Below are 15,582 nucleotides of genomic sequence, written 5' to 3'. Positions count from 1 at the left end.
CATCTCCTCTCCCCCCTCCATCTCCTCTTCCCACCCCTCTCCTCTCCCTCTCCTCTTCCCCCCTCTCCTCTTCCCAGCCCTCTCCTCTCCCCCTCTCCTCCCCCCTTCCCTCTCCCCTCCCACTCCTCTCGCCCCCCCTCCCTCTCCTCTCGCCCCCCCTCCCTCTCCTCTCCCCCCCTCTCCTCTCCCCCCTCCCTCTCCGCTCCCCCTCCCTCCTCTCCCCCTTCCCTCTCCTCTCCCTCTCCCCTTCTCCTCCTCTCATCTCCTCCTCCCCCTCCTCTCCATCCCCCACTCCTCCCTCTCCTCCCCCCCCCCCACACAAACGCACGTTGGGGGAACAGGCCCAACGGGTCTGCACTTGGTCTAGTATATATTGTAAATAGTTGTGGTCCCAGCACTGAGCCTTGCGGTACCCCACTAGTCACTGCCTGTCATTCTGAAAGGTGCCCGTAAACGATGGCGCCTGCCCGTGGCGACATTTTGTCAGCAGCTCAACAGAAGATAATTATTTATAGCTTCACTCAACTCACCTGGATCAGAGAAACGGCAGAAATCAGTGCCGTAACGGACAAGCTGCTTGTGTACTTGACGGCACTAGTGATGTCGCGATCTCCCGCAGCTGCGGCAGCCCCCGACTGTAAACGATCCCTCGATCGCTGGAGAACACCCGACCCAACTAAGGATCACAAGCACCGTACGTGGAAACAGCGGGAAGACCTCCGGAGCCGACGGGCAGGAACACCCAGGAACAACCGAGCTGGAGCTGCCAACTGTGAGGAAATCCCTGATCGCAACGGAGCTGGAGCTGCTGTCTGGAAGGGAATCCCCGTTCCAGCGCAGTTTCACAGAAACACCAGGTACAGTAAGCACAGTACCTGGACACAACGGAGAGGCTTCCATTGTGTAGCGATGTTACAAAACTTACCTTCAACGGGGCTGCAGTTCTGCCACTGGCCGTGTGTGCGACTTTGCCGCCTTTGAAGGGGGGAGGGGGTGGGGGGCGGGATTAAAATGCAGTTTTCTCCTGCCTGTCGGAGGCGGACTTTCTCGGGCTGCTAGCTGATGAAGAAAATTCGATCAGACTTGCGTTCCCGTTTTTTTTTTTTGTTAATCGCGAGAATTTAATGATTTGATTAAAATAAAAGGCGACTTCTAACGCCCCAGCACCTACAACGTGACGGATCGCATGAACGGGACAAAACTCCAGGTAAGTCATCTATTTTACATATTATCTTGCTTCCTGGGATGGTATTAATCAAATTTTAAGTTGCAAAAATGTGATTTGGGCCCCATATGAACTGGCAGTGTTTTTCTTGCCGATATGGGGTTCAAATTCACCGCAAATGCAACGTTCCAATCGATCGCGTTCCAGAAAAACCCACTCGCAAGATGATTTAAATGCTCTTTATTTTTGGACAATCATGTCATAAGAGCATCTAAATCGTCTATATTTTGTGTTATCGTCTACCCATAGTCAATATTTTAATACTAAATATCAGTTTTAGTCACGTGTATTGTGCAAAAAAATGTTGATTATATTGAGTGGATGTTTCTACATTAATTTATGGGAATTAAACGTCAAATTCCTTCCATCTGGCATATAAATTCATGACAGTGAGATTTAAAAATCATGTTATATTATGAATTCTTGTGTGAATGGGATTAGTTTGTTATTTGTATACTTAGGCTATTTAAAAAATATATCCTTTTCTTAAGAAATGGAATCTACAGGACATTCTTAATGGGAAAGTAGTGGGCAGAAAGGCATGTCATGCGTGGTTTGAAGAGCAAAAACTTGTAGCTTACAATGCCAAAATTGAAAAGTTGAGGAAAAACAAAGTGTACAGAGTTACAGTCTGAGGACTATGATGATGCTACTGATTATGATATGCCAATGTACCAGCTAGCAACTGATCTTCTCCATAAAGACTTGGTCAATTGCTAGAAATGTAATTTATTTACCTATCTGTTACAGACATACAGCATATAATACATTAATATTAAAGTTCTAATCTTGAGAATATCACATTCTGGGTGTTTATTACTATTTCCGTCACAATGATCAATTTTGTAATTAGCTACAATTAGGTAATTAATTAATTATATGCTTTAATTTCAGGTCATCCAAGTAAGATGTTTTATATTTGTTTCAGAATGCTTCAATCTATAATAACTGAACATTTCATTCAGTTCTCTTAATTTTTAAGAAAGTTATGGGCTTTTGACTGTCCTCGATCACAGCTTTTGTGTTAAGTCAATGCAAAAGCAATAGGGAACAAGATGCTAATTTCCAAGTATGAACATGGCCATAACCTTTTTAATACTGAAGATATGAAAGTGAGTTAGGTGTCAAATTAAACTTCTTTTTATGCTTTATCTGATGGGATACATTGCAGACTTGATTTTTTAAATCTCAACATTTTGTAACATTGCTAAATTGTGTCCGGAAACGTGGCGGACGGGCATGATTTCAGGTCAGACTGAAGCGCAGGGGACTTCGGCCCCCTCTCCCTACTATCCTACTGACAAATGTACAGTCCCATGAAAATAAAGTGGAGGCATTAAGGGCAAGGCTGCTTTACCAAAGGGAGCTGAGGGAATGCTCTGTGTTCTGTTTCACACAGACATGGCTCACCCCCAGCTCCCCAGACTCAGCGGTCCAGCCTGAAGGGTTCTCCATCCACCATATGGACCGTATGGCATCAGGGAACGGGAGAGGAGGGGGTATCTGCCTCATCGTCAACTCTGAGTGGTGCTCAGACGTGGCAGTCCTATCCAACTCCTGCTCTCCACACCTCAAACATCTGGCGGTGAAGTGCCGTCCCTTCTACCACTGAGAGAATTCACGCCGTGTACATCCCACCCCAAGCTGATGCCCATCTGGCACTTCAAAATCAAACTTCAAACAGTAAGTTCTCGTTTAATCTTTCTATTTCACACAGTTATCAATTTAATGCTTTAATGCGTGGTGGCATGAGCGTTAGTTTTATTTTTCTACGCACCTTTATATGCCGCAAGTTTAGAAACACCAATGCCAGTGCCAGCAACGCCACAATCAGGAATCGTCCGACACGAGTGGTTTTTTTTGTAGTTTGTTTGTCCATGTTGGAGGCCCCCGCAATCCCGTGTACATCTACAACTAGAAAACAATTAAGAGCTCGATAGTTTCCGCCCGTGGCTTCACACGTTTACTTTACAAAACGACAATGGGAGTAAAACAGTGGCAAAGGACTGGAGGAATTTCTTTGGTATGAAGTTAGTTACGTTTCGTATGCAATTGTCTCTTCACTACGTTAAGTACAGTGTTCTGTTAGAAAATGGGCACCCGGCCGTCGCGTTACATGAGTTCTGCTGAAGCTGTCAACTTTAGCACTTGGTTCCAATGTCAATATAATCTAATAGTCTGGTCCCTGAACCCATGAAGACCCCGGGTAAAACATCCGCACGCATCATCCGCAATTTTCCGCCCGTCATCGGATTTATTGATCAACCTGTGATATTGATTGAGCGTTACGCCATTCATCGTGAAAGTCAATCTATGATCTGCCCCGTCGAAGACACATGAAATAATAGTTCTATGAATCAGCACTCCGTCAACCAGTTTACTTCCGAGAATTCAAAGCTGCAGCTTTTATCTGGCGGCATCTCTGGAGAACATCGATAAGACGGAGTTTGTCGTCGAGTCCCTTCTTCAGACTGATTGTGGTGGTTGGAGAGGTTGTGGTGGTGGTTGGTTTGATACTGTTTCTAGGGGCACCAATATCTACCCCTCAAAAAAAGCCCTCCACGCCACAATCAGTCAAAAGAAGGGTCCCGACCAGAATCATCGCCTATCCATGTTCTCTAGAGATGCTGCATGACCCGCTGAGCTACTCCAGCACTTCGTGTCTTTTTCTTTGTCAACCAGCATCTGCGGTCCCTTGTATCAGCTTTTATCGCGAGGGTGTTTTCTCAGGCACGAACAGTTTATTTGATTCTAAAACATAATAACATAAACGAGTTCGCGACGGCGTTGAATTACCTGCGATTTGCAATTATTTTCTTTTCATTGATGTCGAGAAGCTTTCAAATTATCTGCAGGAGACAGATTGCTGTTGGTATTACCTGGTCACATTTGGCAAGAATGAATGCTTCAAACATTGATTGAAAAGTCGACTCCTCCCAGTTTTGCTGTCCTTCTGTACATTTGTCCTTGTATAATGGCACACCCATTACAATTCGACACGCACTCCTGTTCCGTGCGCAACTAGTAATCAGACCCTTCTTCAGACGAAATAAACTTTACACTCATTTTTATAGAAATGAATGTATTCAGTAAAAGTTATTTTGTTTGGCCATTGACATCATGAACAGCACGGAATAAAACTGTGTCTTGAACTTCTATGATAAAATTTCTGACTTCCCCCTCAAGAGGTGAAAGGCAAGATCAATAATAAAATATATAAAAAGCACGACATCAGTGTTCACAATGAGCAAAACTAATTCATGTTATTGCAAGAAGTGGTCCGAAATGTTCCGCAGCCAAGTCAGGATTAGGTAGGGTGGTAAAGAAAGCTTTTGGTATGCTAGCCTTTATAACTCAGAGCATTGAGTATAAAATTTGGGATGTAATGTTAAAATTGTACAAGGCATTGGTGAGACCAATTCTGGAGTATGGTGTACAATTTTGGTCGCCCAATTATAGGAAGGATGTCAACAAAATAGAGATGAGAGGGATAGACAGAGTTGACGTGGACAAGCTTTTCCCATTGAGAGTAGGGAAGATTCAAACAAGAGGACATGATTTGAGAATTAAGGGACAGAAGATTAGGGGTAACATGAGGGGGAAATTCTTTACTCGGAGAGTGGTAGCAGTGTGGAATGAGCGTCCAGTGGAAGTGGTGGAGGCAGGTTCAATTTTATCATTTAAGATAAATTGGATAGGTATATGGATGGGAAAGGAATGGAGGGTTATGGTCTGAGTGCAGGTAGATGGGACAAGAAGAAAATAAGTGTTCGGCACGGACTAGAAGGCTCGAGATGGCCTGTTTCCGTGCTGTAATTGTTATATGGTTATAGGATTAGGGTTATGCGGGTTGCTTCAAACACCTGAAAGTTGTAGGAAAGCAGCTGGTCTGAAGCTGATTGTGTGAGTCTTCAGCCTGGCAGAAGCAGTAAGGAGTGGGCATGGACGATGATAGATGGCATATACTTGAGGTGATTCATATAGATGCTTTCTGTGGAGAGATGTGTTGTTCCCCTGATTAACCGGGATGAGGTCAACACCCTCTGCAACCTCCGGTGTTGGAATTGCCACACCATCAGTCGAGGTGCTTTCTCAATATATTATGCTGAATCTCTTTAAACCAAAGAAAGTTTAAGGTGATCAGGGAGTGAAACAAAATTGACTTTTCAGGTCAAGGACTCTTCATTGGAATGAAAAAAAGTAGAAACCAATTATGAAAGTTTCTTTCCCAAAGAACATCTTGAAAGGGGCTGCACAATGGATTGTTCACCCTTAAAGATGGCCACAAACTCTTTCAAGTGACTTGGGATCAGCGCCAGACTGAATGATACAGTTAAAAGTTACAATATATCTAGTTGTGTAAGAGAGTACAGAGGTTATGCCATTTTATGTGAAAAAAATAAATGAGTCAAATTCAGATTAGTTTATGGTTATATATTTATATAGGTTGCAATTCATTTCCTTGTTCAGATGAAGTTTACACAGCAAGCAGTATATGGCAATGATAGATACACCTATAAATACAACACCAAATGCAAAGCAGCAGATTGGGGAAAACATTGTTGTATTCTTTGAAGTAGAGCAAAGACAATCAAAGTGCAATCGTGGAATAACTGTATCAGGTAGTGTTAAGGGTAAAAATGTCAGCACCCCTGGAAGGGAGTGTGAAATAGATGGTTGGTTCAGGGGATGAAGCTGTTTTTCAGTCTGCACGATAGGCTTTCAAGCTCCTGTCTCTTGTCCCAGAATGCAGTAAAGAAACACAAATATTTCAGGATAATGATTGTCACTTGGACAGAGGTACAGTGACAAGCTTTATTTGGATGCTATTCAATCAAATCAGAAAATACACTCATCAGTACAATCGAGCTAAACTCAAGTACAATAAGTAGGGCAAAGAGAAATTGGCTTCTCCAATCTCATCTAACACATGTTCCAGAGAAAATTGTATTCTCCAGATTGGCGTAGGTTGAAGAATTGGAACTGTAATCTAGCTAATGAATGGACCATTCAGAAGCCTAATAACAGTGGGGAAGAGGCTATTTGTGAGTCTGATGGTGCGCGCTTTCAAGCAAACAGGGAGCGGGGCAAGGGTCCTTGATTATGTTGACTACTTTCCTGAGGTATAGTGAACTGTCAATGGTGGGGAGACTGGTCTGTGTGATAGTCTGAGCTTCTTCCACAACACTTTGCAATTTTTTGTGGTCTTGGGCAGAGCTGTTCCAAACCAAGCTGTGATGCAACCCTCCGACAGTTTCATTGGTGCATCTGTGGAAGTTTGTAAGAGCCATTGGAGAATGCTGAATTGTCTCAGTCTATTGAGGAAGCAGAGGTATTAATGTGGCTACTCGGTTGTCGCTTCAATGAGGTTGGTCCACGACAGCTTTTTGATAATATTTACATTAAGGAATTTGAAGCTCACAACCATTTCCACTTTGGCATCATTGATGCTGGTTGGGGCATCTACTTCACCGCGCCTTGTACGGTTGATAAATATTTTCTTTGTCTCGCTGACATTGAGGGGATGGATATTGTCCTCCATCCTCTAACTAAGCTCTCTATCTCCTTTCCATATTCTGTCTCTTCATTGTGCATGATACAACCCACCACAGTGGTGTCATCTGCAAACTTGCAGTTGGAATTAGAGTAGATTTTCCCCACGGTAGTCGTGAGTGTATGGAGAGTACAGTAAGGGACTGAGATGACATCCTTGAGGGGCACCAGTGTTGATGATTATTGTGGAGTATGTGTTGACTATCCTCACTTATTGTGGTCTATGGATCAGAAGGTCGAGGATCCAGGAGCAGGGAAGTATGCTGAGTCTTTGGTCGAGATTTTGGAGATGAGGACACGGGCCAGTGGCATTCTGCCGAATCACTCTCAGGAAGGCCGATCTTACAACTGCCACAGTAACCAGTTTAGGTGGGATTATGGTGGTGAAGGCGGATCTATAGGTGATAAATGAGAGTTTGGCATAGGTGTGTATGTTGTCCAGGTGTTCTGGAGATGAGTTGTGAGACAGGGAGATGGTGTCTACTGTGCTGCTGTGTAAACAAACTGCAGTGAATCAAGGCTGGTGGCTGGTGTTAATGTGTGTTACCACCAACATCTCTGAGCACTTCATGATGGTGGATGTCAAAGCCACTGGATGATAGTTATTGAGGCACACTACCTTGCTTTGCTTTGGCCCCACGATGATAGTGGTCTTCTAAAAGCTTTGATCGCTCCGACGTGGGAGCTTCTAACGCTGGCTGCAGGAGCTTCAATCGACCCGACTGCGGATGGTTCGACTCCCCCGACCGCGGGAAAAAAGGAGGGAAGAAGATAATATGTTATTGGCTTCCATCAGTGAATTTTATGTAGTTGTGTGTCTTGCTACTTTTTTGGTATGACTGACTGACAAATCAAATTCCTTGTATGTTCTTCCATACTTGGCTAATAAATTCTTTGTATCTCTTGTAAAAGCAGGTGGGGATTTCAAAATGGAGTAGTGAAAGTAGTGGAAGCTGGTCCATGGGGAGGCCCTAACAACGTGACTGGAGACTCCATCCAGGCCAGTGGCTTTCAGCTGAATCACTCTCAGGCCGATCTTACGTCAGCCACAGTAACTATTGGTTCAGCCACACCCGAGACTGATGGGGTGGGTGACATTCTTCTACCGACCTTCTGATCAAAGCGGGCCTAGAATTGAGCTCATTGGGGAGGGGCCCATATTTACCAGCGATGCAATCTGACTTCACTTTGTAGCCTTTTATAACATGTAAGCCTCGCCACAATCTACGTGTGTTATTGCCCAGGGATCCAGCATGGTCTGGAATTCCCTTTTGGCATCCTTAATGTCTTTGCAAAACTGTTGGATAGATTTCTTGTACCTTTTGGGATAGTTTGACCCATTTGACTTCAGAATTGGATTTCAACGTTTTCCTCGCGGTTCATCCATGGTTTCCGGTTGGGGCACAGACAAAAGTCTGTGACAGGTGTGGCACACACTCATTTTGGTTAGCGACAAACTCCTTGAATAAGGATTAGTCCATCAACTCAAAGCAGTCGCCTAGGATCTCACTTGTTTGCCATAGAGGGAGTACAGAGAAGGTTCACCAGACTGATTCCTGGGATGTCAGGACTTTCATATGAAGAAAGACAGGATAGACTCGGCTTGTACTCGCTAAAAATTTAGAAGATTGAGGGGGGATCTTATAGAAACTTACAAAATTCTTAAGAGGTTGGACAGGCTAGATGCAGGAAGATTGTTCCCGATGATGGGGAAGTCCAGGACAAGAGGTCACAGTTTAAGGATAAAGGGGAAATCCTTTAGGACGGAGATGAGAAAAACATTTTTCACACAGAGAGTGGTGAATCTGTGGAACTCCCTGCCACAGAAGGTAGTTGAGGCCAGTTCATTGGCTATATTTAAGAGGGAGTTAGATGTGGCCCTTGTAGCTAAAGGGATCAGGGGGTATGGAGAGAAGGCAGGTACAGGATACTGAGTTGGATGATCAGCCATGATCATATTGAATGGCAGTGCAGGCTCGAAGGGCCGAATGGCCTACTCCTGCACCTATTTTCTATGTTTCTATGTTTCCTCAGACCGGCATTGCATGATTTCCTGTACTTGGTCCTTCAACTTCAAAGTCAGATTTGTGGTTGGGGGGTGGAGTCTTTGCTGGTTCTGCAGCAGTGGTTGAAGGCGTTTAGATCTCTGGTTGGACAGGAGATGTGCTGATATCATTTTGAAGTCAAGCTCTTGAGTTTGGCCAGATTGAATTCCTCAGCTATTATGAACAAGGCCTCAGGGCACTTTGCTTCAAGACTAATGGCGATGGTGTGCAGTTCCTCAAGTGCAAGCTTAGCATCAGCAGGGGGTGGAATGTAGACTACGAACAGGATAGTCAACATACATTTCTATGGCAGGTAGTAGGAATGGCATTTCAGTGTGAGGTATTCTTGGTCTGGGGAGTGGCAGTCTGCTAGGATGGTAGGCATCCTTGAGGATACTTCCAGCCTTCCTGGTGCAACACACTGTATATGAACTGGATGGAAGGAATGATGAACCTGTGGTGGACTGGGCTGCGTTCACCACTCTCTGCAGTTTCAGGTAGTCAACAGCAGAGCAGTTGCCATTCCAGGAAGAGGTGTATCCCATCAATATACTTTCTATGGCGCATCTGTAGAAATTCGAGAGAATCCTTGGGTAAAACTTCTCATGCACCTGTGAGGGATAAGATGATTAATCCACCATCATTGTGAGGGGCCGAGTAATTGAAGTCACCGACCTTGTGATTCGAACAAACAGTCAGACCTTCAGAGCTGTTGATAACATTGTAGAATAACAAGATGAGGTAAGGAATGTAGCTGACAACACAGAAGCTATTCTTTAGGTCAAAGGCAATTAAGTAGGTTAGGCCAACAGATAATGCGCATGCTTAATAAGTTAAATGAATATTAACTGTACGCCCCTCATGACAAAGAACCTAATTTAAATGTACATGCGACGTATGATGTGGGAGGAGAGGGAATGATTGATGACGCACGGAGGGGAGGGTTGGAAGATTGTGAACCTCGGTACCCTGATTGGAAGGGGTCAGAAGGGGAGGCGTCCGATCAATAAAGACTGTATACTGAATTGTATAAAATAAGTTTTTCCTTTGCTCGGTGTGTCTCAACTTGGAGAGGCACCCGATTCTGCAGACTCGCAAATAAAGCATTTCTTGTTTCCACGATTTAGTCTCTGAGCAGTGATTGTGAGCACAAACAATATATCTCACAAGTTGGGGGCTCGTCCGGGATCGCCACTCCGGCCGCTTGACGGAGACATGAAAGGAAGGGAAGGTGCACCCTGCTGATTTCAGCAGTCTCTGATCTCCTTGCTTGCCGTCAGCGGTTTGAGCGAGTGATATTCGGACACGAGACTCTGGAAACAAGAGGGAATCCGGTGAAAGGGATCAATCATTCGAGCAATTTCTGTGCACAGGACTCGGGTAAGAATATTGACTATTAAGTATTACTCGGGCGATTGGGTTCTGTTGGACGGGAAAAGGTCTGACAGGGATGGGTAACCGGAACGGGCAATGTAAGGGCCCGGGGGAAAAAGGCTCAAACTGGTGAAGAGCCGCACATTCCGCCTGATAGTCCATTGGGGCGGATGTTGCACGGATGGGGTGAGGGGGGGGGGGGTGAGGTGTGCGTCTGGCTTATTGAGACATCCGAAGAGTTGTCGGATTGAGAAATAAGTGGCGTTGGAACCCAACCCAAAGAACCCCCGTGGTCAGGGCATCTGCTCCTCCCGTGAGGGGGGGGGGCGAGAACCAGGGACCCCAAACTTTCAAAGAAGAGAAAGAGGAAGGGGTGAATGGAGGGACCAAGGTTGGGGTCCCCCGGGAAATAAAGAACAAGGATCAGGGGGATGGCGCACCGGGCCATCCCGGTGTTATCATTGTCACAAAGAATGACACTTTAAAAGAGAATGTCCAAAGATAAGGCATGAAGTGCAATCGTACACACTGATGGAGGAATAGGGGGGTCAGGGGTTCCCCTCCTTGGTGGGCGGCGCGACTCTCGTCAGCAGCGGCCTCTGCAGTCCGTCTGCGTTTTATTATTTTATGTCTATGTTTTTATGTAGTTTTTGTTATTTTTGTTGGGGTATGTGTGGGGGGGGGGGGGGGGGGGGGTGGGGGTGGGGTGGGAGGGAGGGAGGGGGTAACTTTTAAATCTCTCCCTGCACGGGAGACCCGACCTTTTCTTTGTCGGGTCTCCGTTGTCGTTGGGGCTGCAACGAGGAGCGGCCCCCAACAGGAAGACCGGCAACTGTGGTGCCGACTACTCACCTCACCGTCGCGGAGCTGGCCGAGTCCAGAGCGGGTGGAGCGGTGGTGGACGCTGCTGCGACCCGACCCCCGGAGATTCTGTTGCTGCAACTGCGGATCTGGCGGACAGACGGCACCGGGAGCCCGCGGGTCCCTGGAGGGAGACCGCTTTTCAGGGCTCCCGCAACGGCGACTTCTCCCGCCCGAGTTGCGGGGTTGAAGAGCTCCTGGAGCGGGGCCTTACAGCACCGCCCCGCGCGGCTTGGAATGGCTGCGGGTCTCTGCGAGCGCACGCCGGGGGCTCTAACATCAAGAACCCGGTGCGCGACCTTGCATCAACCGGCGTGGCTTTAATGGCCGCGGGACAATCGCCATCGCCAGCCGGGGGCTTTGACTTTGACTCTGACATCGGGGGGGAGAGTGCAGTGGAGAGATAAGTTTTTTTGGCCTTCCATCACAGCAATGTGATGGATGTTTATGTAAATTATGTTGTGTCTTGGGTCTATTTGTTTGTAATGTATGGCTGCAGAAACGACATTTCGTTTGGACCTCAAGGGGTCCAAATGACAATAAATTGAATTGTATAATTGTATTGTGTTGTAGAGGACGTACACGGGAACCCTTGGTAAACTTAAAATTAGGTCCCCAAGGAGAAGACACTGTATTTATGTAGTTTTTGTTATTTTTTGTTGGGTCTGAAGAAGGGTTTCGGCCTGAAACGTCGCCTATTTCCTTCGCTCCATAGATGCTGCTGCACCCGCTGAGTTTCCCCAGCAATTGTGTGTACCTACACTGTATTTATGGTGGACTCAGGAGCGGAAAGATCAAGTGTAACCAGGATACCGGAGGGAATGGGATTAGGGGAAAAGCAAGTCAAAATCTCTGGAGTAGGGGGAAAGGTAATGACAGCTCCCGAGATAGAAGGAGTAATGGTAAGATATGAAAATCGAGAGGCCATGGAAGACTTAATCCTGGTGCCCCAGGCAGGAATAAATCTGATGGGAATGGATTTACAAGTTCAATTAGGAATGGGCACAGCTCCCGTAGGTGGACAGATTATAGTACAACTATATAAATTGACGACCAAAGATGAAGAAAGAATAGTCTCACAGGTGTGGGCAAGAGAGGGAAATAGGGGAGGGCTAAGAATACCACCTCTGAGGATAGCCTTGCGAGAAGGAAGTGAAGTAGTACAAGTAAGACAGTATCCGATTTCAATGGAAGGAAGGAAAGGGCTGCAGCCAATTATAGAAAACTTACTGAAGGATGGAGTATTGGAGAGTTGTATGTCCCCCTACAACACGCCAATACTCACTGTAAGAAAGACTGACGGAACGTTCCGACTGGTCCAGGACCTAAGAGAATTGAATAGAGTAGTTAGGGCTCGACACCCGGTAGTCCCAAATCCTTATACCATAATGGGCGTACACCCCCTAACCATAGGTGGTTCATTGTGGTAGATCTGAAAGACGCCTTTTGGAGCTGCCCCCTGGCTGAGGAAAGTAGAGACCTCTTTGCATTCGAGTGGGAAAACCCAGACACACTGAGGAAGCAACAGTATCGATGGACTGTGCTCCCTCAGGGATTTACTAAATCCCCGAACCTGTTCGGTCAAATATTAGAACAAGTATTAGAGGATGTTCCCAGGACCTATGGGACACAATTATTGCAGTACGTAGATGATTTGTTACTCTCAGGCGGAGAAGAAGAGCCAGTAAGGGATGCAACCATAACCCTCTTAAACTTTTTAGGGGAAAAGGGATTGAGAGTGTCCAAAAATAAACTACAATTTGTAGAACAGGAGGTTAAATATCTAGGACACCAGATTAGTGACGGGAAAAGGAGAATAAACCCCGAAAGAATAGCTGGGATCACCGGGCTGCCGATGCCAAGAAACAAAAAAAAAATCAGGAAGTTTCTCGGGTTAATTGGATACTGTAGATTATGGATAGACAATTACACCCGACAAGTCAAGTTCTTGTATGATAAATTGTGTGAGGAGACTGATAAAGTACAATGGGATTCTGAGGACGAACAGAGATTTGGAGAAATAAAGAATAGCCTGATCACCGCACCAGTACTGACCCTCCCGTCCATCGATCAACCATTCCATCTCTTTGTTAATGCGGAGAATGGAATTGCGTTGGGGGTACTGACACAAAAGAGAGGAGGGAAGCGACAGCCAGTCGCATTCCTTTCTAAACTCTTGGATCCAAAGAGGTTTGCCACGCACTGCAAGGGAGCAGTGGACCAGACAGGAAGAGCGGAAGGAATTACCACTAGACAGCCAAACCAGTAGGTAATTTACGGCTGGGGTGAGTACTTTCCCATTTATAGGAGGTAGGATTATATAAATAAGGGGTGTATCAATACAGTAGGGGATTCTTAAATAGGACCAGTTAATTACTTATATAAGATGGGCGGTCAGGAGATGTGCCAATACTGCGAGATGTGGGAATTTGTCGACACCATTGATGTAGAAGATCCCTACAGCTGCAGTAAGTGTTTGAGGCTAGAGGAACTCCAGCTCCGCATTGATGAGCTGGAGACCCAACTTCATACGCTGCGGTACATCAGGGAGGGGGAGTATTACCTGGATGTTTTGTGCCAGGGGATGGTCACACCGACCAGTTTAACTAATTCAGTAGGCAGTGAGCAAGGAAAGGAAGGTGTGGCCATAAGCGAGGCAGGTAGGGGGAACCAGGAGGAGATGCGGCAGGAGCCACAGCCCTTGTCCCTGACGAGCATGACCGAGGCTCTTACTCAATGTAAGGACGGGATCAGGGGCTGTGGGAGGGATGAGCAACCTGGCTGCAGCACCGTGGATCAGGAGGCCATTCAAGAGGGGGGAGTTAGAAGAAATGCCGTAGTGATAGGGGATAGTATTATTCGGGGGGTAGATAAGGTTCTCTGCGGCCAGCAGAACATGTCCCGAAGGCTGTGTTGCCTACCCGGTGCTAGGGTTAAGGATATCTCTGCGATGCTGGAGAGAAATTTGCAGTGGGAGGGGGAGGATCCAGTGGTCGTGGTCCATGTGGGGACCAATGACATAGGAAGGACGAGGAAGGAGGATCTGCTGAAGGAGTTTGAGCAGTTAGGGAATAAATTAAAAAGCAGAACCTCGAGGGTACTGATCTCCGGATTGCTACCTGAGCCACGGGCCAAATCGGCGAGGGTACGTAAAATTAGAAAGCTAAATGCGTGGCTCAAAGACTGGTGTGGGAATAATGGGTTTGGTTTCTTGGGCCACTGGCACCAGTACTGGGACAGGGGGGATCTGTTCTGTAAGGACGGACTTCACCTGAACGGTGCTGGGACTGGGGTCCTGGCAAATCATATAACTAGGGCAGTAGAGAGGTCTTTAAACTAAGTAGCGGGGGGGAGGTATCAAGGGGGGTAATAACGGCAGGGGTAGAGGAAATAGAGCAGGGTATCAGTGGGGAAGCGGAAAGTCAAAATGTGACAGGAGACAGAATGTGTGAAGATAAAGCTCTAGATGTAAAAGGGGCAAAAATGGAAAGGAAGGGTAGTAAAAATCATCTGAAAGTGCTTTATCTAAATGCACGGAGTATTCGTAATAAGATAAATGAATTAACGGTGCAATTAAGTATATATAGTTATGATATCGTGGCCATTACGGAGACATGGCTGCAAGGGGATCAGGACTGGGAGTTAAATATAGAGGGGTACTCGACAATTAGGAAAGATAGACAGGAAAGAAAGGGAGGAGGGGTGGCCCTTTTAATAAGGGAGGGAATAACGGCAATAGAGAGGAAGGATATTGCGTTGAAGGATCAGGATAGTGAAACAGCTTGGGTACAGATAGAGAATAATAAGGGGAAAAAAACACTAGTGGGTGTAATTTATAGACCTCCAAATAGCTGTGACGCTGTTAGTCAGAACATAAATCTGCAAATAGTTGACGCATGTAAAAAGGGAACTGCTGTAATCATGGGGGACTTCAATTTTCATATTAATTGGGCAAACCAAACTGGGCAGGGTAGACTAGAGGAAGAGTTTATAGAATGTATTAGAGACGGGTTCCTAGAACAGTATGTCACAGAACCGACAAGGGGGGAGGCAATCTTGGATCTGGTTCTGTGTAATGAAGCAGGATTAATTAAAAATGTCATAGTTAGGGACTCGTTGGGAACAAGTGACCACAATATGGTCGAATTCCATATTCAAATAGAAGGGGAGCAGGTTGAAACTCAGGCTAGGGTGCTTAGTCTAAATAAGGGGGATTATGAAGGTATGAGGACTGAGCTGATCAAAGTTGACTGGGATAGCAGACTCAAGAATAAGACGGTACATGAGCAGTGGTGTACGTTTAAGGGTATACTGTATAACCTTCAAGAAAAATTTATTCCTATGAAGAAAAAAAGGGGTAAGGGTAAGAACAGTCAGCCATGGCTCAGTAAAACTATAAAGGATAGTATTCGGCTGAAGGCAAGGGCATATAAGGTAGCCAGAGATAGTGGGAGGGTAGAGGATTGGGAAGCATTTAAAGGTCAGCAAAAAATAACTAAGAGATTAATTAAGACGGGGAAAATA

Source organism: Amblyraja radiata, chromosome 40, assembly GCF_010909765.2.
Source record: "Amblyraja radiata isolate CabotCenter1 chromosome 40, sAmbRad1.1.pri, whole genome shotgun sequence".
In the NCBI taxonomy this organism is placed as follows: Eukaryota; Metazoa; Chordata; class Chondrichthyes; order Rajiformes; family Rajidae; genus Amblyraja; species Amblyraja radiata.
Note: the sequence above shows the minus strand (reverse complement) of the source record.